Here is a 12,252-nt window from a genome sequence, read left to right as displayed (position 1 = left end):
ATAGGAGAAAGGTTATATACAGGAGCTGCATGTGGGCATTCATGGAATTTTGAATTAGAATTTACAGGGTGTTTAATGAGTACTATATTTATTGAAGACATTTTACTCTTAGTCTTTCAGACAATGGGCTATTTTCTGAACAGGCTGGACGACGTTATTTGGGCACTTTGTTCTGTAACTTAAGAATGAGTTACCTTCTTAAGCATCATGTGGCTTGGCTCACTCAGATTCCATGATGTAATTGTGGGTGATACATGATGTTCTAATGCTGTGTTCCATCTTATTCACCTGATTTAAGGAACAGAAATCATCCTGCAAAGAAAGAAAAAGTGTGTGCCAAAAGTAGTATGCATGTACAGAACTTAAGGGGCCCTTTCGGACTCTAGATGAGAGACTATAATCTCTTGGGGTGGTGCTGTGCCAGTGAATGCATTAGTAACTCCCAGTAGTAAGTAGTAGTATATTAAGTTCCAAATCCTGCATTAGAGTCAGCTAACATATATCTCTGCACACAGCTAGTGCTTCAAAAGAGCCTCGGGAGGGAAAGGAAGCTTACCAGAAACAAGGACACTAGATGAACATTGTGGATGCTCTATTCAAATGAAAGTCAAATCTCCTTTGGCAAGGATAAATTGTTCAATTATGTGCTGATGGGTTTAGGTGGCAATTCATGAAAGTAAATAGTATTTTTCTAAATGGACTTACAGGACTACTTATTTACATGTCCCCTCTTACATTATTACATTCTTTAGTGGGGAGGTTCTAGCTCTTCCTCACTATATACAGAACCTCTTATATCCTATAATTATAGATATTTTACCACTAAAAGGAATTGTAAACTAAACCAGGTGAAGCTTTATTTGGAATTTACTTAGCCTTGTAAATGTTTTTGTAAAGCTTAGGACTACTGCTATGTCTGCTCTTCATCCCCAGTTTTTCATTGCTTATCCAACACCTCCCTTCACACATTAGCTGCTTCTACTGGGTTCACACAACACGATAAGCCAGAGTAGAAGTTGAGTGTGTAGGTGTTTGAACCTTGGGTTGCTTTGTTATGTAAATGCAGCTGTAATAACTTATTAACCACAAAGAACGCACAAAGAAAATTCATGGTTTGTTACTGGGCTGTAAACTGTGGATTGTTCATGGGTTCTTACAGAACAACAACCAATGATTCAACAACAACCCGCAGTTCAGTGCCAGCCCATACTCAGCTTATATCCTGGATTGTATTGGGCAAACTAGGTAAATGGCTCACAATATCTTGATTCTCTTCCTTAAGAATCTGTGCTGCTTTGACTCTTTATATGCTTTATGCCGCTATCACCTTAGTGCACAGCATAAATTCCTTCTGAAGGCATCATCATTTTTGAATAAAATCAAAAGAGTACGATGGTTTTAGTCTTTACGTATTATTTTCCATTGCATGCATTTAAATCATAGATATTTATTTCTAGGTGCCAGTCTGTCAGAGTATGAAATGCTGTTCACTTGCAATTGCTGCAATAGGACTATGACTCGTTAACAGTGGAAGTGGTGGTATTGCTGCACAAGGAAATAGTTTCATGTTACTGTAAGAAAGCATGAATTTGACTCCAAGTGTACTAATTTTCACTGTTGTCGATAGCAGTATATTGTCCTTGAGGCTAAGGTTAAATGAAATATCCCTCTTTCTCTCAAGGGCATGTGAGTGTAGTTCTAGCTGCTGGAAGATTCTGCTTTAATTAAATTAGTCAGGGTATTCATTTAATGCACATGGTGAATGGCAGAAAAACTCAAAATATTATTAGTATTATTAGCATTATTTACTAACCATTTTCTGTGTCATATTCTGTGCTACCTTAAGCTATAAATTGAACCAAAACATGGAAGAAATTGTCATCCCACTGTAAATACGACCCTTTACCGCTCAGACCTCCTATAGTTCTAGTGAGTAATAATGTTATTCAGTAAATTTTTTCATTGATAAAACCATCCAGGAGATTACCATCTTTCCAGAAACAATAGACCCAAGTTCCTTCTACTACTTTTCCTCTAACAATAGCATTTTCATTGGTAACTTAAAATCTTAAACTTGAGTGGCTTAAAATATTTTTGCTTAACAGGGTTGCAAATTGCTTACAATAAATACCATGTAACCCTTGGGGCAAGCCACTTCTCCACTCAGGTATTTTTATACAGCTGTGTTAGAGTAAGTGTAAAATAATTTGCATGTGCAAGCAATAATGTCATTTCAGTCCAAGTAGACCAAATACTTCAATTTAGAAACCAGCTTTCTAAAACTGAATATAATGTGCTGAATTAGGACAGCATGTCTAAGGATATTTAGGAAGACATCTGAACAAAAAAGCTTTCACTTCATTACACAGAGGTGAAGTTCAAAGTACACATTCAAATTCATTAATGATTCAGAATGGTTGGTTTCCAATTCCATCCCTCTAGTCACAAGACAAATGGTGGTCGATATTTCTCTGTCAAGGTCATCACTATTATACCATGCTCATATGTTATTCCATATATTCATTATCACCAATGTTGATTGCATAAGTTCTGAGTTTTATTCCAACATTGCTTAATTCATTTCATTGCCACCATCTCCATTGAAATTGAGGGAGCTTGTTTGGTTTTAATCAATGGGATAGAATGCTCAGGATATCCAACAACCTGCTACAGCTTTTTACATTCCTATCTTTCTTTCTTGGAAGGTCTGTCTGCATCTCCTTCCATCCCTCTCATATTCTAGCTCAGTGATTTCTTCTGTGATGCTGTCATTTATAATAGCCCATTCCCTTTGTGTAGTGTAGTTCAGTGTAGTTCTTGATGTCTGCCCTCAAAGGAAAGGTCTCATTCCCTCAAGAATTGTTGTATTTCATTTCTACACCCCCATCCCCCATAGCTGAAGGTTTCTGGGTAGTTTATAGCAATGTATGTCCAAGGTTCCTCATTCTCAAGGGAGAACGTAGTGCTGAATTTAAAATAAGCAAATTTTCTTATAAGCTTTCACAAAACTTTCTGTTTCCATGACAAGGGTAAGCCAGTGAGAGGTGCTCCAATAGACATTTTGGTCCCAGGCCATATAGGACTTTAATAGGTTAAGACCAGCATCTTGACTTGGGACTGGAAGCATACAGGCAACCAATGCCAGAACTGGCCTTATATGTTCGGACCTCTTGCTCTCAGTTAATAATCTGGCTGCCACATTCTGCATCAGCTGCAGCTTCTTAAACCTTCAAGAGCATCTTCAAGAGCATCCCCATGTAGAGTGTATTGCAGTAATTTAATCTAGAGATTACTGGGGCATAGATGACTGAAGCCAGGCTGTCCTTATCCGTGTAGAGGTGCAGCTGGGCCACCAGCCAAAGCCCTGGTAGAAAGCACTCCAAGGCACTGATGCCACCTGAGCCTCTAGTGACAAGGATGGATCAAGGAGCACCCTCAAGATGCAAACAGGCTCCTTCAGGGGGAGTGCAACCCCATCTAGGACAGGTTGAACACCCCCCTCCAGTCAAAGGAATACCCACCAATATAATCTAAGTCTTGTCTTGATTGAGTTTCAGTTTGTTAGCCCTCATCCAGTCCATTACCATTACCAGAGACCAGTTTGGCACATCCACAGCCTTACTTGTCGATGATGAAAAGGAGAAATCGAGCTGTGTGTCATCAGCATACTGAATGGAGTGCACTCCAAATCTCCAGATGACCCAACTCAACAGTTTCATGTAGATGTTGAGTAGCATGGGAGACATAACAGATCCCTGAGGAACTCTATGCTGGAGAATCCACAAGGCTGAAAAATATTCCTCAATCACCATTTTCTGGAGACAGTACTCCAAGTAAGATTGGAACCTCTGCAACATCCAACATTCCAATCTCAGCCATCCCTCCAGAAGGATACTGTGGTTGATGAAACCAAAAGCCATGGAGAGGTCCAGCAGTATCAACAGGGTTGCACTCACTCTGTCTTGCTCTTGGCATAGGTCATCATACAGGAGAAACCAAGGTTGTTTCCATGTCAGAAACAGGCCTGAAGCCCAATTGAAATAGATCCAGATAATCAGTCTAATCTAAGAGCGCTTGGAATTAATAGGCAACTACCCTCTCTAGAACTTTGTCCAGGAAAGGAATACTTGCTACCATCCTGCAGTTGTCCAGTTTTTTCAGATCAAGGGAAGGTTTCTTGAGAAGTGGACTCGCCACTATTCTTTATGGCAGTACAGGACCAGTGGCTCTTGCAAAGAGGCATTGATGACCTTCTTGGCCAATTGTCAGGATCCAAGGCAGCTTCAGGACTCCATCTGCTGTCTGAGCACCAGAATAGCAGCACTAGTAGTTGTAGCATTACTCCCTCAATCTACTGCTGCTGCCACAGCCCTCATAAGCACTATCAGGGAGCCCTGGGGGAAGAACTCTATAAGAACTGGCCCTTCCCTCTAGAAGCTGCCTTGGAAATGAGGATCTCCAGACCTGCTGCAGTGTTCCTTGCTTCTATTCCTGGATGCTGCTCTTGATTCTGTTCCTGCTCCATAGATCCTCATAAATGTACAGGTGCTCACTTGAAAAAGTCTGAATGTATATATATACAGACACACAGTATTTGTGTATTTTCAGGGATCTAAAAAAGAAAAAAATGGCTTGCAGGCATGGTGCAACTTGCACGCTTTAAAATGGGTCTGTCAGTAGCTGTCAATTCAGGATTCATGAAAGCATTTGGTCAAGGCAGAGATGGCAGGGTCTCCAAAACTGAAAAGAGGGGGAAGGGGCAAAAAGCCTTGGTGAGCTGAAAATGGTTCACAATCTCAGTAAAGATGGAAAGACAAGCTACTGTATTTTTTGCTCTATAAGACGCACTTTTCTCCCCTCAAAAGTAAGGGGAAATGTCTGTGCGTCTTATAGAGCGAATATGTGTGTGCAGTAAGTCTGTCAGATGTGCAGCCCATGGGGAAGTGATGGGGAATGTGCCCATTTGATTCAGAATATTTTTTTTTCTTGTTTTCCTCCTCTAAAAACTAGGTGTGTCTTATGGTCAGGCACGTCTTATAGAGCAAAAAATGCTGTAGTTCTCTCATGGTACTAAGGCTAAGGCTGGAGACAGGGTGAGAGGGTAAACAACCCATAGTGAGCCCATTCGGCTTGTTTGCACAAGAACCAACCCACTGTGGTTTATTGCAAGGGAAAGTTGTTGTGTCATGTGAATTCATTCAGTTGGTTGTTTTAATCCCTGGTGTGCGCAACACATGCTAGATACCACTTTCCTAACAACTGGTCCAGGCACAGATTGTTTTATCATCTGAACCTGGAAGACTCACTTGTTTGAGGGGGTTACAACCCTCAAATAACTGCATAACTGGCCAAGGGTTAATCGAGGTTTATTTCTGCCTCCAAGACATGTTGCCCATGTCTGGGCAACACAAGAAACAGACCCCAGGCCAGGAATCAGGAAACTGGTACCAAGGAATAAAATAAGCCACTATGGCATATTTTGATCATACACACAGGTTATTGTCTCCATAGTGACTGTAGCATATTCTTTGCAACAGTCCCCTGAGGTATGCTGGTGTAATTTTCCTCAAGTGGCTGAAATTGAGAGAATGGGATCTTGCACAAATTTATTACACAGGTTTTTGGATGAGGAAAGCTGTGAAGCGAGGACTTTCCATCTAAATGCTTTCCATCAGGTGTTCAAATGGCTGTGGTGCCATTTCATGATGCCTGAAGTGCCTGATCCTGCCTAATCTTGGAAGCTAACCAGAGTTGGGCCTGGTTGAAATCTAGATGGGTGACTTAAATGTTGTGAACCACCCAGAGAGCGTCTGCTATGGGCAGTATAGAAATGTAATCATCATCATCTCAGCAGACATTTTGGGGTGGTACAGATAGCCTGGCAGCAGCATAGAAAGCTTGTGAAAATGGTTTCCACTGATCATGAAGCCTGCACAAAAGAAACATTATTGCATTGATGTATGATTTACGTGACCACAGTGTACTGTGGCTGACCAGACACATATCCCAGAAATGGAGACAGCCTATAATGAGAAAAACAGATGCTAAAATCCCCAGATCCTAGTGGAATAGTCATAGTAAGATACTCTGAGACCAGCCTATCTTCACATTCATTTTCTAGCTGTATAACATGTAGGCACAGGACTAAAGATGAGCTTTGGCTAATTGGGAGTTGCCTTAGATTGAATGAGACTCTGTATTAGCTACAGCACTTATTGGCAGCAACTCTCCAGGGTCACAGATAGAAATCTTTCCCAGTCTTAGGCTGGAGATGCTGGAAATGGAATCTGGGACTTTCCATATATGAAGCATACCCTGTTTTATGTATATTATTGGATTTATGCTGTCATTTAAAACATGGCTATCACAAAATGACTAATAAAATATACATTAAATTAACTTTTTAAAAACCATCACAAAACAATGGCTTAAAACATAGCCAAAAACATTCCAATAGGTCAACATAAAACAATGTTAGAAGTGAACTATGACTCCTACTCGGCTATGGCTGACATTTGTGAGTCTCCAATTCACATGTTACATTGCTCACAGTAAAGTAGATGTACATGCTCTGCCCATGTGAATAAAAACATGGCCTGATATGTTGCCTGAATGCTGGCCCAAAGAGGTCCTGATTTTTCTGCTTAAAATGGATGCCACTGCTGGACTCAAAACTATTGTATAAAGCAGGGCAGGTTTCAAACTGCTCCTCCAATTTAGTTTCAAGGTATAGTGACTATTTTTTATCCCACCCATGCTCCTGAAATACATACAGATAATACATGCTCCCAAGTGGTTTTCCTGGACATGTATGCACTCTTAGCCTCCACTACTTTCTCTACAGCAGCAGAATATATTTTGCTTCTGCACAAACTAGTCCAACAACAATGTCATTAGCACACTGCTCTTATTTGAAAAAGGAATTAGTACTGGTTTCCCCTGTCTCTGAATAGTTGGAAGATTTCCCATTCACCCGAGCCTGCTTGTATTCCCAGAAAGCAGGAGATACAGTTGAGTTGCTCCAACCATGACTTCCTGACCTACTTCTGAGTCCTCTGGAGTCGATACTAATGCATGCAAAACCTGAATAGGAATTACAGTTCATTGAGACTGATGTCCTACTAACTCCTATCCTGTGTAAATTTACAATATCTCTGGATCCACAGAACTGCTTGATTATTGCATGAGTACACAGTGGCTTTGAAGTTGTGTTCCTCAAACAAAGCCTTCCTGGGCAATCTGACCCCTTTTGTGCAGCTAAGGTGGCTTGAATCTAGGTCACAATTAGAAAATAGGAAAACAAGGGAGAACACCCACAAGAGGTCATACATTTTTTTAAAAAAACAAGTCAATTAATTCAGAAATATTACTCGCTCCCCAAGAGGAAGCCCTTTCAGTCCTCTCTTTTCCCTATCCTTCTGCTGGGGCCAAAGGTGTACATTTCATATATAGGTAGTGCTTAAGTAGCATTAGAACTCTGGAGAGAGGGAGTTTAATCTTTCCCTGCCACAGGCATGAAAAATGGCCTCTTGACATCACATCTGGTTTGGCTCTAATTTTGGATACAAAGTGGTTGCTAAAGTGTTTTCCGTTGGGAGTTACGTGTTGCAGCATTAATATGCACAAAGGCAAAATCCATCTGTAAGTTCTGTGAAGTGAATTCAGGGCCAAATGCTGGACTGCTGGACTTATTTCACAAAAGGCCTTTTAGTCCTAATCAGGCATTTGAATGCTGCATATAATAAAGATGCATGGAGGGGAAACATACTAGCCCTGACCTGTTCTTCACTCAAGTGGGTGAGCTTCTAAAGGAGGCAGCCTCCTCCATCCATGGATGTTCACCTCACAGGTTGGAAACCTGGAAAATCCACATGCAACATGGTGTGGAGAGATTTCACAAGCAAAGCAAACATCCACATGCAGAAGGGTATTGGAAATGGCAGTGGGGGCCTGGGGCTTACACGCATAACCCTTTGTACAATTATTGTGCACAGAATCCAAACACATGGCTAGAATTTTTAAACGCACATTTTCCTACCACTTTCCAGAGAGAAAATAGTGATCCAGGCATTATGAATGTTGATTCAGAGATCTTATTTTCTGTGGATGGGTGTACACTCTTTAAACTGAAGTAAGTGCCTACATAGCAGTAGCCAGCATTAAATAACGTTGGGTTCTGTTGAACGTGATCACACCTGTTCCTATTGCATTTATCAGTGGTTTGGTAGAACAAATATGGCTGTCATTACAATACAATGATAGCAAAGGTAAGATTATCAGCTGCAAGGCCTCTTAGATCAAACTGGATATACTATTTAAACATTTCCATCAGATTCGTAATCTTTGTGTAAAGCATATTTTGCTTTTACTGAACTGTGTGCTGCTAAATGTTTCGTTGACAGTTTTTGTTTTCATTCATGCATAATACTATTAGGCACAGCATTATTGTTTCTGGTAGCAGCAGTACCCAGCATTTGATAATAACACTGAATATCTCTGAGAAAGGATATCATAGAATTTTCTATGTTTGTCTAATGATATGTAGTGGCAGAGTTTCTTGGCAGAAGTCCCTAGTTCCTGGTCCCTTGCACAGGCATTGGTTTCTCTGGTACATTTAATGGGTTATCAGTTGGGGAATAGAAAGATGAGCAGGAGGGAAAATTTGTTAAATTGGCTCCAGCACAAATTATACGGACACTCGCGTATGCACCCAGATTACCATTTGTCTTACAATTATATTAGACAATTTATATTAGACAATTTAAGTGAATGAAAAAATACCTATACTCAAAAGAAAGCTGCAATGATTTTGGGAGGTCTATAAGTTGTTTAGCCTTTTAAAGTGCTAACAAATCCAACCAATTCTTTATATAAGTCCACATAGGATCACTTTCACTAGATTAAAGGCTCAATCCAATGCATTCCAAGGCTGATGCATTTAAGCCAGGGGTCCTCAAACTTTTTCTACAGGGGTCCAGTTGACTGATGCCAGCGGTGGGCGTGGGCCACCAAGGTGGTGCTGGTGGGGGGGGTCGTGGGCCATTGAGGGGGTGGGGGAGGCGTGTGCATGCACATGAGGCAAGGTGGGGATGAGGGGGCGCACAGGGCGAGGTGCTGGCTTGGTCGCGAGGGGATCGGTTTCTCCAAGCGAGTCCAGAATGATCTCCTCTCGAGCAAGCTGTGCATGGGTGTGCGCACCCAACAAGTGCAAAACCTGTGGGGTGGGCTGGTTAAATGGGCATGGTGGGCCAGATCCGGCCCACAGGCCTTAGTTTGAGGACCCATGATTCAAGCGTTTGAACTCAGAGGCTTCTGTACGTCTAATGCACAGAGCAAGGAACAGCAGTGAAAATCTCCACTTTGCCTTGCCCCACGTGTTTACTTTGGCCATCAGGATTTGGAGACAGGGAGGACAAAGTGTGGCTGGGTTCCTGATAGGAATTGGCATGAGGCGTTGACCCTCCCCTTCCTGGCACACCATTTTCAGCCCAGCACAGTTTTTTCCATACCAGCTGCAAGGAAACTTGGTTTGAGGCCTCAGGACCTCAGAGCTGGGGCCCTAGGAAATCTTACCACACCCCCAGACAATGTTAGGAGGCCATAGGATTGCACCCTTAGTAATCTTAGTGCATAGACTGCACCCTTAGGGTGTGTATTTACCAGAAGGAATCTGTAGTTAGTAGTAACAGTGAAAATAACACATACAGCATAAAGTTTCTAATGCTCTCAAACCAAGACAATTTAATGTTATGATTCTTAGAGTCCTTCAGATCAATCCTTTTTCATGGATAGCTGCTTATGATAGATAATAATGCCCTTGTACTGAAGTAAAAACTACTGCCAGTGCAAACCTCATGTGGGCGGCTTCCAGACAGAGGACTTCTAGCATCAGAAGGTATCTTTTTTTTCCTTAATGGACTTTTTGCATAAACAAATGAAAAAATGAAAGACACAGTGAGAAAATACCAGAGAGGTTGCAACTGGATGACAGTATCACCTAGACCCCCCACTTCTATAATATTCTGTGAACCAGGCAGGACAATTGCAGATTAAAAGCCTCTTCTGGAAACATACTTGAATTTGTTCTCTGTATCTTTTCTCAGTGTGGAGTATGCACAGCTTTATGTAAGCAACTCTGTAAAATCTAAAAATATAAGCTCTTGAATTCATGGTAACAGTGGATCCTCTTTCCCCATCTACCTGCCTGTGATGTGAGTGAATTGAGTGGTCATAGTGTGAAACCTACAAATGTATCATTTTGAAAGGAAATTATTTAGGAAATTATTTGACTTGTAGGTTCCTTAATGTATTTGGTTCTCACTAATAAAGAGCAAGGAACCATATCATCAGCACCAGCAGAATAGTGGACATTGCTTATTAGACATTGAGCAGGGCAATGGAAGAATAATGACCGTGTCTTTTTGAGAAATACACAGTAAATCCAAGATTAAAATGATGGAAACAAGAAATATTTCCCTTTCAGTCCTCTGCTTGGAAGACGTATATGCCTTTCAACATATCAGTGGGAGAGAACACAATAAAATACGCTAAAATAGTCCATTAAAGGGAATGCCACTTCAAAAGAGTTTTAAAAAATTAGCTGTTATAGGGCTGAGTATGGGGCCATTAAGCTCACATATATTTTTGCTGTTTAACATACTGAGTACATAGGTTATAGGTCAGATTTTTGCCTCTTATACTGAGCTAAGTATTATGAGTTTCCCTCCCTTTTTATTGTGCATATCATTCTGTTTACCCTACCCCCCCATCCCTGCTTTTTTATGAACTGGATAAGTAATACAGACTATTTAAACTGTGACTGAACACTGTCTACAATAGTCATGGTTATCATTTGAATTGTATTAAGTTGGACCAAAAATTCTCATAACTGGCTCCCTGGAATGATAGGTGTGTTTCTGTATCTGTTGAGATGTCATAGCAATAAAAGAAGAAAAGAAACTTTTGTTATACAAGAATTTGGATTGCTTTTATAAAAGAATCCTATAAGCTTAGCTTAAATCCATATGCATCAATAAATCTCCTTTATTGTAATGGTTCTTATGAATGAGACATTTGCAAGACACTTTGAAGATGATGTTACCTGCATCCATCGTGACATGGGATTCCACACAGTCCCATCAGCAGAGGTGTCCAGAGCTCTAACTGCTCTAGTTTTTTTGGATGATTTTCAGTGGTTGAGACTTTCAGTCATGGCATCCTGCTTGTAGAATGTTTGGTGCTTGGGGTGGGCAAATCTGATGAGTTCGATTTTACTCAGGTTCTTATTTTTCTAATACTTAGGCTCATCCCAGTTGTGCATCAGTGTGCAGGGGAAGGGGGATTAAACTGCATGAACATGCTATGTATTTGCATGCACATTTTCAGTGAGTTGCATTTTTTCAAATGCACACATTTTGTCCTCAATTTTTCAAGTATATGAAATTGTTGCAAGTAATTTTTTTATTCACTTAAGTGTTCTGTGCAAAATTTTAAAATTGTTTGCACTTTTATGCACAATTTTGAAATATGCTCAGTTTGTATGTATTGTTTCAAAAGTATATTTCTGTATATTTTCCTTTACATATTGCATCTCAAAATTCAGAACTGCATGGATTTTGAAATTAAACTATGTCTCATTGTGTTTAGGTTTGGCAAGTTTGAATTTGATAAACTTGCATTGAAATACCAACCAAATTGAATTTTTATCCATTCCTGCTTAGTACCAACATTGTGGTATTTTCCACATCACTGCAGCCTTTTTAATTTGCCCAAGCTTTTTAGTTGTTCGGATTGTACTGTTTGCCAGATAGTCCACTGCTGCTAATGTTTGCTTCAGTTTTTACTTAGATTTTATTTATTTTTAAATGTATTTTATATCCTGCTTTATTATATTTTTATGGTTTTAGGTTAGGTTTTTTTGAACTGTCCATATATCTTCAGCTATTAAAAATGTAACAAATCAGCTAAACTAAATGTATATACCTATCTGTGCGTAGGTCTGTAGACCAAAATGCTTAACTTGATAGAAATTATTTTCAATGTGATGTTGTGGTTTTGTATTACTTTGTCTATTGCTCTACAAGGATGATGTGTCTGAAACAGCTGAAGAAAGAATGGGCTGGGAGTCAGGACTCCTGTGTTTTGCTCATTTTAGCCAGTGACAAGTTATGTGACCTTGTTCGATTATTCACTTAACCTCCCTGTGCATTGATTAATGCATCTGCAAAGGGAGTGTAGTCATTAGAAATTGTC

The 12,252-nt window shown here is 40.2% G+C and overlaps 1 protein-coding gene across 3 annotated transcripts in view; it reads left to right on the top strand.

Annotated features, from left to right (window-relative positions):
• The window catches only part of NTRK2 (neurotrophic receptor tyrosine kinase 2), a 189,291-nt gene that overhangs the window by 89,596 nt on the left and 87,443 nt on the right, over positions 1 to 12,252 (top strand). The window lies entirely within an intron of this gene.

The sequence above is a fragment of the Varanus komodoensis genome, unplaced genomic scaffold (assembly GCF_004798865.1).
Source record: "Varanus komodoensis strain SLA01 unplaced genomic scaffold, ASM479886v1 scaffold5, whole genome shotgun sequence".
Lineage (NCBI taxonomy): Eukaryota > Metazoa > Chordata > Lepidosauria > Squamata > Varanidae > Varanus > Varanus komodoensis.
The sequence above is the reverse complement of the archived record's forward strand: the minus strand, read 5'-3'. Positions and strand labels throughout refer to the sequence as shown.